We start from the raw sequence: 17,630 nt of genomic DNA, 5'->3' as shown, positions 1-17,630 counted from the left end.
TCTCGGTTGAAACCGACACCCAAGTCTTGAATTGAGTCATTGTAGTGAATCATTGAAATCATTGTAAGCTTTTTTGGGTGCATTTTCGACAGTGTTCGACACCCTTCCTTTAAAGCACAATCAAGTGAGTCCATGAGTTTTAACTCCTTGAAACAACCATCACAGCAACCAAAACAAGTTCAACTCTAACACCAATCAAGCAAGTTGAGATCGACATCAAGCGAGCGTGAGTGAAGTTCAACAAATCAAGCGAGCGTGCCATTCAAGTCCCATAGCAAGCGAGCCTGTCATCCAAGTAACAAAATCAAGTGCAATAGTTCAAAGCACGACATCTATAACAAGAGAGCCTGATTTCAAGTGAGCAAGTTCAGATGGCACAACATATTCAGTTGTTAAACATTCTTCACAGTTTGATCATCTGTAGTGATGAAGACATGGTGCACATCAGCAAAGAAACTCTTGCTGATATTTCACGGCATCTACAACAAACACATGAAACCATTGAGTTTCTTCAACTTGAGTCCCAACTTCAAAGGAATGAATTGCAAGAAAAGAGTGATACTTTCAAGTCTTTGAACCATCCAGATGATAAGTCATTCATCCCAACAACTTCAAGTTTCGAAGTTGTTCATGATCAAATTCAAATTTCTTCCAAACCCATCATCAAGCCCTGGGAAGAAATTCAAAATAACAAGAATAGACGAGGCTTAGGATATGTCACTGATGACACCAACTTACATATCCCAGATTATTCCAAGCCAATTAAGTTTGTGAGTGCAGAATTTCTTGAAGGTTCTGAGAAAATTGCAGACAAACAGAATTGCACGCAACCTGAAGTTAATGACCAACCGAAATGTTCTCATTGTCAAAGAACTGGTCATATGGAAGATCAGTGTTTTGATCTCCATCCTTGTTGCCATTGTGGCAAGCCTAATCATTCCTCCGAAAAATGTCGCACCCAACAAAAATCAGCCAGATTGAAGATACATTATCAATGGATCTACCCTTGGGAATGGTCATCCACAGTCAAACGGTTATCTCAGTTCTACAACCGGCTACAATCACACATAGTGCAGCCAGCAATGAACAGATGATGGTACTCTCATGCAGTTGAATGAGAGAGTACAACAGTGAAACTCTCCTACACCTAAAGGGGGGGAGTTCAAATATATTTTGGAGAAGATTGTCTCTCCTTTCAGCTGACAAAGGGGGGAAAATGTCAATGAAATTGACAAGTGGTTGTCAGACTGAAAGTCTCGACAACATCAGCGAAGCAGCCAGTGGGCATCTTCATCAGCCAGTGGGCATTTGTCATCAGCAGTGAGCATTAGCAAATTCGCCAGTGGGCGATCGACAACCAAAGCAGCAGTGAGCAGCTTTGATCATAGCAAAAACAACATTGAGTTGTTTTTCGACATCTTCAGCCAGTGGGCGATCATCATCAGCAAATACGCCAGTGGGCGTTCATCAAATTGTGTCAGTGGACACCGGATGCTGTTTTCAAGCAAAGGACAATTGGATCCTTTTGCGACTTGGCACATGATGGAGTTGTCAAGCGTCCTTCTGAGATGAATCAGTCATGCAGCTGACTCACTCTCTTCATATTGCAGTTTCTTCAGCATCCAGATTTGGCGGTTTTTTCAGGCAATATTTTTGAGGATCAACATGAGAACTTGGAAGATGGTTCTCGTTCTTATTTTTGGATTTATCATTGAGGGGGGGAATGTTAGCCTCTCTCATAAAACAATAATAAATCCAAAAATAAATAAATTAATTAAATATTCCAAGTTAGGAATTTATGCCTAAGTCTTGGGTTGTTCCTCTAAGATAAGAGTTAGTTTAGGTAACTCCTATACTGGTGTGTGTCTGGTTGAGAAATTATCTCAACCAAAGGAGAAATTATCTCAACCAAAAGTGTCTAAGATAGCACGCACTATCTTGAGAACACTGTCTCTCATCTATTTATTTGTAACACTATATTCAATTTTTTTAGTGTGTAATGAGAGAGAATACATGAAGCTTCAGCCTTTTTCTGCCAATATTATGTGTCTGATTTTTATGTGTATTTTTCTGTAATCTGTTTGGAGTTTATCTCATTTTCAATATATATATATTCCACATTTCTATATATATATAAATATTATTATTTCTAATTATATGTTTATTAATTAAATTTATTAAGTTTTTATATGTTTATTATTTATATGTTCTTAGATATCCTAAGCAGGGTGGCAATGCGATTGAATGTGTGTTACATAATTTCAAGAAGGGAGGATAGGGATGCTAGCATTGCCCCTCTCCACAAAAGGAAGGAAGAGTGGCCATCCCACCCTCTAATTGGGTAACATTCAAGATTGTCATGAAACAAACCAGACCTCTCACCATGCATTCATTCCACGATTTGACAAGGAAATTAAAGCCTCTTAAAGTGGTTATGGGTGGTAAAAGGTCTAAACAGGGAATAAAACTTTGGATTCTTACTCGAAGGTTGTGACAACTTGTTGATCTGTGTTTAGCATTTTTATTCTTTGTTGTTGTTTTTGTTTCCCCATGGGAGGTAGGTCTAGGTCTTCCTTATGTAACACCCTCCTCCCACATCTACCCAAGTAACTGGCCAACCAGAGTAAACATGTGACAAGAGGCTACTATGATTAGTTTCAACCTCCTATGTGACCTTAAGGAAGTGGAATCGACGAAAACACAACATACAAACCTTCGACATCAACTACAAGACTCTCAAGAACTATCCCAACCACTCAGGTAGTTAGCCCCTGGGTCCCATTGAGGTTTTAGACCACTTGTGATCCAGGTGGATATTGGTGGCCACCCGCCAATTCCACTTGGACCCCCACCATTTCTTCTTTCAGTTTTTCAATTTCCTTAATTGTAGCACAGTTTACTATTTTTAGCAGTTTTTCGGGTCCTAAACTTCCGGAGCTGTTTTGAGGCCCTAAACGACGTTATTTGGAAATCTACAGCCAACAATTTTTTAATCTAAAATTGTCTTTTCTATCGTAGTCCTCAGAGAGATCTTTCCAACAGGTTATCATGCACTTCAAACAGAGATAATATGACCAAGTCACTACCACGGGAAGTTCACTGTCCAACTTACCCCAACAAGGCCCATAAACTCTTGGTGTTACATCTCCTTGGGTTAGGGTTTTGGTTGTTTAGGGTTTGCTCTTATTGTTCAATAATAAAAAGGCCCTTGAGCCACATTGTAGTTCAGTTCAAAGGCATGCAGCAGCCACATCTCTTCTTAGAGATAAGCTACCATCGCCCTAGCTGGAATGGTTATGTTTGTAAGCATATTTCAGTATTTTACATTAATGAAATGAAGTATTATTTCCGTTGCATCTCTGTGTTAATGGTTATCTCTGTAATTTGTTGCATTCCTATTTAAATCCGAATCAGTGGTATCAGAGTGGTCTGCTTCTTTTTTTTCTCTGTTTTTCTTTGCATATCCCCAACGAGGTCAGGATATAAGGAGTTAGGGCTTGAACTGATCGAACCTTTGCAAGACCAGCCTCACAAATCTCGATGGCCTCCCATGGAAGATGAAAAGAAAGACGTGGGGGCAAGAGATCCTATCAAAATCTTGCTCGAAGAAGCCCTCGAGTGAAAAAGGAACGCGATGATGGACAGCTTTGCCCATATCCTTCAGCGGCTACCCAGGGGCGACGCATCGGCTTCCAACAACTACTCTGGAAACACCACACCGCTTAAGGTACAAGTTAATTTTGAAATCCCCATATTCGAGGGTCAGATATACACAGATGTCGTCGATAAATGGTTAAATCTGCTAGAGGGTTATTTTTTTGTTCATGATTTTTCCAGTCAGGAAAATATTATTTTCGCTCTTCTCAAAGTAGCCCCCCACGTCAAGGACTGGTGGGAAACCTACTGCGAGCAGAAGGATGAAAGTACAGGCTCACTATTTTAAGTCGCACCCACTTGGGATTCATTCTGAGATGCCATCAAGGAGCAATACTACCCTGTCGAAAGCTATGAAGATTAATACATAAAGTGGACCACGCTGCGGTAGGTAAGGGACCAAGATGTGCCGGAGTTTATCAATATTTTCCATACCCTTCACACAAAGTTGGGTATCAAGGATTCAGAGTAGCATTTGGTTCTCAAATATTGCGGCTACCTAAACAAGTACATCCAGGAAGAAATAGAATTCCTAAACATCTCTTCGCTCGGCATGGCATATCGATATGTCGTCAAGGTCGAGCAAAAGTTTAAACAGAAGAAGCGAGACTTTGGATTTGCAAATCTTTAGCAAGGGAAAGATGCCCCAAACCGCTGAACAAAGGACAAAGCCAAGGCGGGGCAGCCCAAGACAACCCGCTAAAGCTGCAAGCAAAGAACAGGGCCGTGAAGCTGAAAAAAGACACGGGAAAGTGGTGTGAGTTCTGTAAGAGCTCCACTCACAACACAAGTGAGTGTCGGGCGAAGCAGTCACTGGTGGCCGAGCTAAAGGTTTCAGAATCATATGCATGTTCCAACTCTGAGTCAGAACCTGACAAGGGGAATGACAAAGGGAAGTAGATTATCTATGAGGAGCCCAATGCCACCGTTGCCACCACGAAGATCTAGAAGGAGGAACCCGAAGACCCAGAGTAGGAGGAGCGTCTCTTCCACTCCCAAATGTGGGTAAAGGGCTCCTCGCTACAGTTCATTGTCGACAGTGGGAGCTAAAAGAACCTTATTTTGGCAGAGGTCGTGAAGCGACTGGGCTTACCGACCACAGCACATCCACAACCGTACACCATCGGGTGGCTTCACCAAGGACGGGATCTTTGCGTGATCCAGCAATGTCGCCTTCCATACAACATCAAGCCCTTCACGGATGAGGTATTGTGTGACATTGCTCCCCTTGAAGTTTGTGATGTATTATTAGGAAAACCATACTTGTGGAAGTGACATGCTATGTATGAATCAAGGCCCTGTGTTGTTATTGTTACTTTGGGAAATAATTTGTACAGGATACCAAAGGTAGCACTGCCTACCGCCATCTCTTTGGCTACTACAAAACAATGCCGTAAGCTCATTTCCAAAATCGGGGAATTTGTTTTCCTGATTATACACCCTCAAGGAAAGAAGAAGACAGTGGCCATGACCTCCAGACAGAGCCCCTCCGCACGAGAACTACAGATGGACAAGGTCATGGAGGAGTACAAGGACATCTTCACCTCCCCTACAGGGGTTCCTCTACACTATCAGGTCAAGCATTCCGTCGATCTGACCCCAGGTGCACTGCTGCCCAATGGACCAATCTATCGGCGCTCCGTTCTGGAGAACGATGAAATCAAGAGGCAGATTTAGGAGCTGTTGTAGAAAGGTCACATCCATCCAAGTTCCTTGCCCTGTGGGAGCTCGATCATGTTGGTACAGAAGAAGGATGGGACGTGGAGACTCTGTATTGACTATCGGGCGCTGAAAAAGATCATTGTCCGTAATAGGTACCTGACCCCACGAATTGATGACCTCCTTGACCAACTGAAGGCGAGAAAATATTTCAGCAAGATCGATTTGAATTCAGGATATCGCCAGGTACCAATCAAACCCTTCGATGTGTGGAAGACTGCCTTCAAAGCCAAGGAGGGTCTTTTCTAATGGTTGGTTATGCCTTTCGGATTGATGAATGCTCCTGAAACCTTTATGAGGCTAATGGATGACATCTTGCGGCCATTCACCAACTCATTTGTAGTGGTATGCTTGGATGACATCCTGATCTTCAGCCAGAGCTGGGAAGAGCACCTCCACCACATTCGATAGGTTCTCCAAACACTGCGACAACACAAGTTATGTGCCAATTTGGAGAAATGCACTTTTGGCATGACCCGGGTTTAGTATCTAGGATACATTATTGATGAACAGGGGGTGCATGTGGATCCAACCAAGATCCAAGTGGGATTGGCCATCTCCAACCACTCTGACAGAGCTTACAGCTTTCTAGGTCTTTCCAACTTCTACCGCAGGTTCGTGTTGGTATTTTCTCATATCACTTGACCCTTGAGTCAAGTCACCAAGGGAGGAGAGAAAGAAAAAATCTTTTGGTTTCAATCTCAATAGAAGGCATTCATAGAGTTGAAAGATTGCCTCTGCTCGGCACCAGTGCTCGAATTACCAGACTTGCAACAACAATTTGAGGTCAAGATAGATGCCTCTAACTATGCTATTGGGGCAGTCCTTACTCAACACGGGCATCCAGTGGCATATCACAGTGAGACACTTTCAGACATAGTCCAGAAGTATCCCACTTATGAAAAAGAGATATATTCTATTGTGCAGGTCTACCGACAATGGAAGCATTACATTTTGGGGAAGGAAATGGTCATCCACACAGACCACTGACCCCTGCAGTTCCTATAGACCCAAGGGAAATTACAAAATGATCGCCATCAGAAGTGGTCCACATACCTGCAACAATTCCATTTGAATATCAAGTATAAGAAGGGCAACACCAATAATGTTGCAGATTGCCTTAGTCGACCACCGATCATGGCATTAACCACCGTGCTCAACTCTTGTGGGCACTAGACTTCTGATTGGTCACTTCTCTACAAAAGCGACCCACAATTCGGCCACACATACCAAACACTCTTGGAGGGTTAGCATGTTCCAGATTTTCAACTCCAAGATGCCCTGTTATGCCACCTGGGTCACCTTTGTGTTCCTTCAAGCAAGCGTGCTAAGATGATTTGGAAATCACACTATAGTCGGGTTGTTGGGCATTTCGGGGTCGAGAAAACGGTGGTAGTACTGCATAAGTATTTCTATTGGCCGAATCTTTGATAGGATGTCGGGAAGTACATCAGATCATGCATTGCCTGTGCCATTTCCAAACCGACCATCAAGAAGCAAGGCCTCTATACCCCGCTTCCTACCCCTAATCGACCTTGGGAATCCATCTCCATGGATTACATGTCAGGCCTTCCTTCCACTAAGCATGGAAATGACTGTGTTTTTGTGGTCGTCGACAGGTTCTCGAAGATGGCCATTATGGCGGCCTGCAAGAAGAATATCACAGTCGAAGCCACTACTAAACTCTTCTTTGAACGAGTGTGGGTACACTTTGGGATCCCACAGTTTATCATCTCATATCAGGATAGCAGGTTCCTCTGTACATTTTGGTCCAGTCTCTAGTCGATGTTGGACACCAAAATCACTAAGTCCATAGCCTTCCATCCTCAAACTGATGGCCAGACAGAGGTTGTCAACAAGATGATCATACACATTTTGTGCATGTACAACTCAAAACATCCACGCACATGGGACAAGAGCCTCCCCTATGTTCAACACAACTACAACCGGGATCTCCACAACTCGACTGGCCACAACCCTTTTCAGGTCGGCTTGGGATTCCAGCCACTATGTCCCATTGATGTGGCCATGCCATTTGCAGCTACTCACGCAGATTCGGCTCATGTCTAGTCCGAAACAAATAAGGCAAACAACTTCATTGAGCACATCCAACATATTCACCAGTAGGTCCATGACATTCTGGAGAAATCAAATGCCAAGTAAAAGCAGTGACATGATCAACATTGGGTGCCACACAAATTTCAGGTGGGCAACAAAGTCTGGTTGCATTTGCAAAAGGAACACCTTACTGGAGCCTATCAGAAACTCAGACCACTCCGATATGGTCCTTACACCATTACCAAGGCTATGGGAGACAATGCATTTGACCTCAGCATTCCCCCATTCCTCAGTCTGCACCCAGTGTTCAATGTGGACAGCCTTCGGCCATACTTTCCACCATTACTAGACACATCATACATTGTAGAATAGCTCACTCCCACAGAGTTAAATCCAGATTGCATGGAACAAGCTACAACTGATCGGATCATGGACACACAGATCAAGCACACTCGCCAGCAAAATATCCAACTGTATCGAGTTGTCAAAGCAGGCCAACTCCTTCACCAGGGCAAGTGGCTGACCAGGGACCAAGTTCAGCAGAAGTTTCCTCATCTCATGGAGGAACTCAATGCAATGGGGACCATTGCTTCCTAAGGGGGAGGAATGATCCAGGTGGATATTGGTGGCCACCCACCAATTCCACTTGGACCCCCACCATTGCTTCTTTTAGTTTTTTAGTTTCCTTAATTGTAGCACAATTTACTATTTTTAGCAGTTTTTTGGGTTCTAAACTTCCAGAGCCGTTTTGAGGCCCTAAACGACATTTTTTTGGAAATCTACTGCCAGCGATTTGTTGTCGAAAATCTCCTTTTTCGTTGTAGTCCTCGGACAGATCTTTCCAACAGGTTATCATGCACGTCAAACGGAGATAATATGACCAAGTCATGACCCCGAGAAGTTGGTTATCCAACTTACCCCAACAGGGCCCATAAACTCTTGGTGTTACATCTCCTCGGGTTAGGGTTTTGGTTGTTTAGGGTTTGCTCTTATTGTTCAATAATAAAAAGGCCCTTGAGCCTCATTGTAGTTCAATTCAGAGGCATGTAGCCGCCACATCTCTTCTCAGAGATAAGCTACCATCGCCCTAGCTGGTGTATTTCCATTTCTGTTTGTAAGCATATTTCAGTATTTTACATTAATGAAATGAAGTATTATTTCTGCTGCATCTCGGTGTTTATAATTATCTCTGTAATTTGTTGCGTTCCTATTTAAATCCAGATCAACTTGACCCTCGGACACTCCCATGATATGGACTTGACAGCGCCCAGGAGGCTCTGGACGCTCTCATGCCAAGGCATGCCAGTGTCCAAGGACTATTTTTCCCAGTGTTGTGCTAGCATGCCCGGGATTTGAGCCACTTTTTCAAGCCGAGAGCCCGGGTCATTGCCCATAGTTGAATGACACCTTCAGAACATAAAGATAACAAGGAAACAATGACGCAAATGTAAATACTTGAACAAGCCCTTAATCAGACCCCTACTAGCCATGATAGGAATTACGTCAAACATATCACAAATATGTAATCTATAGGTGTAAACAACAGATTTAAGAATAGGGGTCTCATACTGATCTGAGAATCGCCATGAAGCATTGTTCCCTTATATCATTTGTTGCATTATCATCTATTAGGTCATCCAGTCACCACCTTCATCTTTAGTTTCTTCATCGCACCATCGGCCACCGCATGTAAAATCTCCTCTTCTGTGGAAGGATAGACAACCATGGAGGCTCTGCAGGGGACCTTGATAGGCATTTGAAATCATGCAAGAATTGTCAAAATTTTTGCAGGTCATCAGTGGCCGGGGTGGAATGCAGGTGCACAAAACAATAAAATGTAACGAGAAACAGAGACGAATAGCAATTTCTTTGCCTGGTAATGGTAGCAATGGCATGTCGAATAGAAAAATTAGCAATCTCGTCTGTGTGTTGGGTTTGGCAGAATAGTGACCCTGAGAGATTTCAAGGCATGAAAAAATAAAAGTGGTGATCAAAATGTTAAGCAAGAGCAAGAGTGAATTAGAATCTGTAAAAATCGAAAGGCACAACCAAAATGGAAGTGAATTATATTTTAACGCCACGAGACTAGAAATAGCTTATGGGTGATTCGGATTTAAACAGGAACACAACATATTACAAAGATAACCATAAACACAGAGATGCAGCGGAAATAATACTTCATTTCATTAATGTAAAATACTGAAATATCCTTACAATCAGAGTTGGAAATAAACCAGCGAAGGCGATGGTAGCTTATCTCTGAGAAGAGATGTGGCAGCTACATGCCTCTGAATTGTGTTACAATGAGGCTCGAAGGCCTATTTATTGTTGAGAAACAATGGAAAACCATTAACATTCCAAAACCTAACCCTAGAAGATGAAACGCCAAATTGTAGGCCCCATTTGGGTAAATTGGTACATCAATTTCCTGGGGTCGTAACTTTCGCACCCGATCTTCATTTGATGCGTACAATAGTTCGTTAGAAAGATCTATCCGAGAAATATAACTTTGGGAAGAGCAACATCAGTCCATGGACCCATGTTGCTCCCAGAATTCCCAAAAAACGTTGTTTAGGGCCTCAAAACAGCTTCGAAAGTTCACGACCCGAAAAACTGCTAAAAATAGTAAATTGTGCTACAATTACGGAAACTGAAAAACTGAAAGAGACAGTTGTGAGGGTCCAAGTGGGATAGGTGGGTGGCCACCAACATCCACCTGGATCATTCCTCCCCTCTTAGGAAGCAATGGTCCCCATTGCGTTGAGTTCCTCCATCTGCTGAACTTGGTCCCTGGTGAGCTGTTCTACAATCTCGAATGTGTCCAGTAATGGTGGGAAGCATGGTCGAGTGCATAACACATTGAACACTCGGTACAATCGAAGGAATGGGGGAAGGTTATGCTTCAAAGCATTGTTTCCCGTAGCCTTGGTACTGGTGTAAGGACCATGTCGGAGTGCTCTGAGTTTCTGATGGGCTCTTGTAAAGCGTTCTTTCTGCAGATGCAACTAAACTTTGTTGCCCACCTGAAGCTTGTGTGGTACCCCTGTGGGTGAGGAGAAGTTGTTCCTGTGTTTTTTCATGACCGTATTCCTTTGTTGTTGCTGCTGCATGGAGGAAACCTTCGCGGGGGTCATGGATGTGGTGACGATCTTCCCCTTACTTTGGGAGCGAACCAGACAAAAAATGAATTTCCTAGTCTGGGAGATGAGCTTGCTACCTTTCTTGGTAGTGATCAAAGAGGTGGTGATAGGTGGGGCTACCTCCAGTATCCTGTATAAGGAATTATCCAAAGAAATAATGACAGCGCGAGGCCTTGACTCATACACAACATGTCGCCTCCACAAGTATGGTTGGCTTAATAGTACATCACAAACATCCAGAGGTGTAACATCACACAATACCTCGTCTGTGAAGGGCTTGATGTTGTAGGGAAGGCGACACTGCTGGCGAACTTTGAGATCTCGTCCTTCATGAAGCCACCTGATACTCTACGATTGTAGGTGTGGTGTAGTCGGTAGGCCCAACCACTTCACGACCTCTATTGAAATGAGGTTCCTTTGGCTGCCACTGTCAACAATGAATTGCAGCGGTCAACAATGAATTGCAGCGGCAAACCCTTCACCCACATCTGTGAGTGGAAAAGACGTTCCCCCTCCTCTGGATCTTTGGGCTCATTCTTCTAGATCTTGGCGGTGGCAATAGTGACGCTGGGCTCTGCATTAATGATCTGCTTCCCTTTACCATTCCCCTTGTCGGGTTCTGACTTAGGGTCGGAACATGCATCTGATACCGAAGCCTTCAACTCGGCCACCAGCGACTACTTGGTCCAACACTCACTTGTGTTATCAGTAGGACTCTTGTGGAACTCACACCACTTTCCTGTGTCCTTCTTCGACTTCGTGGTGTTGTTCTTTTCTTGCGGCTTCAACGATTTGTCTTGGGTCACCACGCCTTGGCTTTGTCCTTTGGTCTTCGGATTTGCAGATTCGAAGTCTCGCTTATTTTGTTTGAACTTTTGCTCAATTTTGACAGCATATCATTACACCGTGCTAAGCGAGGAGATGTTCAGGAACTCCATATCTTCCTGGATGTATCTGTGTAGGCAACCGCGGTATTTGAGTACCAAATGCAGCTCAGAGTCCTTGATACCCAACTGTGTGCGAAGGGTATGAAAATTTTTTGTGAACTTCGACACATCTTGGTCCCTTCCCTGCCACAGTGTGGTCCATTTGATGTATTTGTCCTCATAGCTTTTGACAAGGTAGTACTGCTCCTTGAAGGCATCCCGGAATGAATCTCAAGTGGGTGCGGCTGAAAATAGTGAGCTTGTACTTTCATTCTTCTGCTCGCAGTAAGTTTCCCACCAGTCCTTGACGTGGGGGGTTGCTTTGAGAGGAGCGAAAACAATATTTTCCCAACTTGAAAATTCATGAACAGAAAAATACCCATCTAGCAGATTTAACCATTTATCTACAGCATCTGCGTTTATCTAACCCTCGAATATGGGGATTTCAAAATTAACTTGTACCTTAAAGGGCGTGGAATTTCTAGAGTAGCTGCTGGAAGCCGATGCATTGCCTCTAGGTAGTTGCTGAAGGATCTACACAAAGCTATCCATCACCGCGTTCCTTTGCTGCTCGAGGGCTTCTTTGAGCAATATTTTGATAGCATCTCCTGCCCCCTCGTCTTTCTTTTCATCTGCTAGGGGAGGCCATCGGGATTTGCGAGGCTGGTCTTATAAAGGTTCGACCAGTTCCATCCCTAACTCTTTATATCCGGACCTCATTAGGGACATGCAAAGAAAAACAGAGATAAAGTAGACCGCTCTGATACCACTGATCCAGATTTAAATAAGAATGCAACAAACTACAGAGATAACCAAAAACACAGAGATGCAATGGAAATAATACTTTCTTTCATTAATGTAAAATACTGAAATATGCTTACAAACAAAATTGGAAATAAACTAGCTACGACGATGGTAACTTATCTCTGAGAAGAGATGTGGTTGCTACATGCCTCTGAATTGTGTTACAATGAGGCTCGAAGGCCTATTTATTGTTGAGAAACAATGGAAAACCCTTAACATCCCAAAACCTAACCTAGAAGATGAAACGCCAAATTGTGGGCCCCGTTTGGGTAAATTGGTACATCAATTTCTCGAGGTCGTAACTTTGGCACCCGATCTCCATTTGACATGTACAATAGCTCGTTAGAAAGATCTATCCGAGAAATATAACTTTGGGAAGAGAAACATCGGTCCATGGGCCCATGTTGCTCCCAGATTTCCTAAAAACGTCGTTTAGGACCTCAAAACAACTCCGAAAGTTCAGGACCCAAAAAACTGCTAAAAATAGTAAATTGTGCTATAATTACGGAAATTGAAAGAGACAGTCGTCGGGGTACAAGTGGGATAGGTGGGTGGCCACCAACATCCACCTGGATCAATGGGACTACCAACCTCCCTATTTTTTTCCTTTTGCAATTTAATCCTTTTCTTACTCAAATTGATGATGCATTGAGCCAACCTTCTAACAGTTCCCTCACTGAAAAGACAATGCCAAGGAATTGATGCTAACATATTGCCATAAATGTCCTTGATGTCTCTGAAGCATCACATTCCAAAATGAAATTCTTTTCTGATTCCACTGCCCCAGAAGTACAAAAAGTACACACCAACTATTCCCAAGCTTCTTTAGGTCTCTTCCACATTCTCGTTTCACACCGAAGTTGATGTGATTTAGTTCTTAATTAAGTGATAAGTATCTTTGCTTTCCATGGGATGTTAGCTCCAATGTACTCTTTTTGTTGGAGAACACAAGTGGGGTTGAATTCCTGAACATATTGCTTCTTCTTTCTGCCCAACTCTTTTCCCCATATACACTGACGGAACTTTTCCATAGCAAATTGTTTAACTCCTTGGTATTTGTGAGACATGCATTGAGGTAAATATTCCATTCTTGCATCCATTTGTTATTTTGTCTCATCCATGATTTCTTTCTTTCACTCATGCCTTCATTGAAGATAACTTTCAGCCATCTACCTACTCCCATTTTCTCAATTATTTTTGGATACCTTATAAGACGCACCATAGCAATTTCTTTGATGGGAGATGCTCATGTTTCACTCAACATTATCTCATAAGGAATCGAAATTTTTATTTTGAACTTGCTTATGATCAAGTGTTTTTGGATTTTCTCAAATTGTTTCCATTTTGAAACAGGGATGTTGCTAGCCCACGGTTCACACCCATATAATATCATTGGACAAACAAGGCATCCAAAAATCACTTTAATCGTTTTCCAACCCAATAACTCTACCTCTCTACATCTGTTTTGAAGTGCATATAATGCTTTCCACCCTCTAAAATTCTCTTCTTTCTGCAGTCCTCCCAATTAAGCTTATTGTTGAAATCAATCCCGAGGTACTTGTATTCATTTACTTCTTTAAGAATGTTTCCTTCAAAGAAGAACGTATGTTGGCTTTTCTTCTTTTTATTAGAAAAAATCATTATTTTCGTCTTACTGGTATTGACTTGCATCCCCACTGCTTTACAAAAATTCTCAAGGGCATATAGGTGCATCTGTAGTCCACGGGCTGATTTAGCAATCAATACAAGATGATCAACATATAAAATAAGCTTTATCACAAACTCCCCCAACCGAAAACCATCCCCACCTTGCAGATTTAGCCACTCTTCCAATTTGTCAATATATAAACCAAAAAGGGTAGGGGATAAAGGGAAACCTTGCTTGACTTCAATGTCACTTCTAAAACTTTATGAAATGTCTGTTGAAGTTCTAATTTTGACTTTCACCTCTTCATAAAGCCTATGGACAACAACTCTATATTACAAAGGAATTTCAAGTTCTTCCATTCTACGCCACAACTTATCTCTAGGGACCGAGTCAAATGCCTTTTTTAAGTCAAAAAAGCATCCAAATGCTTCTTCTTTGGCTGCCCAAACATTTTCAATAATGTGTCTCAGCATGATACCATGATCTCAATAATGTGTCCCAAATATGCTCTCCAATCTTAACTTCATCTATCCTTTCTATTAAGTTTTTTAACAAATAACATAGTCAACGATGCTTGCCCCATTGTATGTGTTGCAAGTGAAGTTCCTAGATTTTTTTCCATCTATCTAGATCTTTGCAGATAATTTATTTACAAGCACCACACAACGTAAGCAAATCCTTTCCAAAATTATTACTAACTTTGTCATCTTCTAAACATCTCAACCATTGAGGAGTCTTCTCTTCAATGAGCCAGGATGGATTGTGATCCTCTTTGCAACAAAGAATACTAGCTTGTTGATTTGATGTTCTAGCATTGAAATCTCCTACTAAAAGAGCTTCTCCCCACTAAGAATATGTGGCAATATATTTCTTTAGATTTTCATACGGATCTTTGTTATCCAACCCCTTATTTTTGTAAGTTTTTGATACTTGAGGCACAAAATAGCATCTTGCAATTCTTATGTGGTTCTCATTCTCTGTTATTTTGAACCATAAATATTGTTTATTTGTATCTTCTTTCACTAAGTGAATGTGACAACCTTATTTTTCTTTCATTAAAACCAGTATTCTTCTGTACCCTTTGTCATTTTCTGCAGCCTCATTCCAAACTGCTAACTTCAAATAACCATCAAACATAGGAGTTTTGCAACCATCATGTTCATGAGTTTCTGTGAGACAAATTATGTCTCTCTACCTTTAGCAATAGGCCTTATACCAGGTCCCCTCCTCTAAGGATAACCTCTACGGTTCCAACAAACTATATTTAGGTAGACCTAGGTAGGATTTGATTGCTACACAGTTTGGAACACAAGACTCAAATCTGAGTCTTTACCGCTTTTTATTGATGTTGATCGTATTGTTTTCCTCCCTATTATAAAATTACCTGTTTTTTCTTTACTGCCAACTTGTTGCCCTATTTTTCCATGAGGCCCAAAAATTGCAATAATCAATTTACCATTGTACAACCATGTTTTTTTCCCTTCGTTTCTTGTTGCTCTAACTTTTCCACTTCTTCTCTTCTCTCTTCTTGTTGTTTGCTAGTTAAATCTTCATCTAGGAAGAAGTGTGAGCATTTCAAGAGTTTTTTTGGCTTAAGAGATGGTGTTTATATTGCACACTTTCCATGATGACTTTTATGGGTTGAGTCCTCTCTTCACGTATCTTTCCCACCCTCCTTGCTTGGAAAATTTTCCCTCTCCACTATAATTTCTCTTTCAAAAAGTCCCTTGTCAAATTGAAAGTGCTTTCATTCTTTCCATAGTATCTTATTCCAATGATAATAAATTTTGTTTCCCTATCTCTTCTTCCTTTGTGTGCTCTTTCATGTGCTCTACAAAAACTTACTTCTTCTTTTTCCTCTATCTTGTAACCATTAGTGTCCTCAAGTCTAGTTTTGATTTCTTTTGGACTGTATGTCCTCTTGTTGTTTTTTGCCTTCTTTTCGGAAAGGACTGATTGCTAAACTATTTGTGTATCTACTTGAGTTTTTTTAGAGATTATCATATCCTTGTTTGTTACCATTAATTCTTCCTAGTTGATCATGTTATGTTCATGTTTTCTCATTCTCGTTTTCTTGCTACTAAAGCATCTTGTAACATTGTTACCTGCTCTTTCAAAATTTTATTACCTTTCGTTAAACATCGATTTGCAAGTGTCGCCTCTGAAAGTTTGCAGTCTCTCTCATGTTCTTTCGCTTCCAAAATTTCCATCCTTGCCCTGGCCTTCATCAATTCTTGGACATAGAGATATGATGATCAAGTAAGAGGTGTAGATGTGGGATTGTAAATGGTTGACTCTTCTTTATTTTTGTTGCTCTTATTTATTTTCCTTCTCTGGGACTAGTTTCTTATTCTTTGTTCTCATTTAAAGTGAGCAATTTTGCACTTTAAAATGCCTCGATATTGTTTTGCATTTATCCAAATCCACTTTCTTATTTTGTCAGCTGAAGCAATTTTGACTTGGCAAAAATTATTTGTTTCCACAAAATCTGAGATTTCCTTGTCATTTTTAACATTTACTATTGATTTGTTTAAAATCCATTGTTTAAAGCTGAAGCCAAAACGTAGCTTCAAAATTGGCCCACCACCGATACACCAGTGGATAATTTTTCTCTAAAAATGGCATAGTGAACTAGGGAATCCACTTCTTTCTTTAATCTTTTTCTTCTCTTCTACTGTGACTTCTCCCTCTTCTATGCGGGGTTGCGTATAACAAAATAATTCTTGTTGAAAGATTATATCACGGACAATCTGAATCCCTTGGATTACCAACAACTACCAAGCACCGCTGCTAAACTCCTATAACTGATGCTCTCGAGAAAAACACTCCTTGTCACCTTCTCTGTCTTTTTTGGAGGTCTTCACAATTGATTAAAGTCAATATTAAGCAAACCTGCCTCTTCCTGCGAGTTGATCAAACCCTTGCAACACACAGTATGTGAAAAATTCTTGTACTGCAACAAATTTCACAAAGATGAAAAATACCTACAGTGTCCAATGTTCTCTTCTTTCATGTAAAACTGTAAAAAACCCTCAAGACAACTTCAATTTTGTCGGGTTACAAAGAGAAAAAAAGAACGACTTCCAAAGTATCTTGCTCGAATCTTTAGACCAAAAGTTCCCATTATCTCGCCTTGAAAATGCCTTGTGCTCTTCCATAATCAAGGGCTTAAAGTATCATCAAGTGGAGGGCACGACAATGGCACACATGTCATGGCTTATTAAATGGGGAACAAATTGTTTTAAGTGACTTTTATTCATAAATAATAGTTAATAAATTTTGTATATGTGTATTCAAATTTTCAATTTTATTGTGTTAATTGTTTTACACATAGTCTAATTTATAGACAAAATGACCATTTTAACGACATTTTTTCTGATTAATTTTAACCAAAATCTGATAAAAAATTTTAAAAAATTAAATTTAAGTTGTTTAATCTATAAAATACAAGCGCTCAAAAAATTTTCAAAGATGTTGAATCTATTTATAATTTTAAAATTGTATTTGAAACACACAAAAAATCACATTCTTTCTTAAAATTATTTTACCATATTTATTATTTTATCTCATCTTTAAAATAATTTAAATATATATACATATTCATCTGTTATAATTATTTAAACGTGTATACCATGGTTTTCAAATGCCTTTTATTAGGGCGATAGGCCTTTCTTGGAATCA

Source organism: Pinus tabuliformis, chromosome 6 (assembly GCF_031772625.1).
Source record: "Pinus tabuliformis cultivar Carrire ecotype Pingquan chromosome 6, CPIR1, whole genome shotgun sequence".
NCBI classification, from domain to species: domain Eukaryota; kingdom Viridiplantae; phylum Streptophyta; class Pinopsida; order Pinales; family Pinaceae; genus Pinus; species Pinus tabuliformis.
This window is presented reverse-complemented; position numbering follows the sequence as displayed.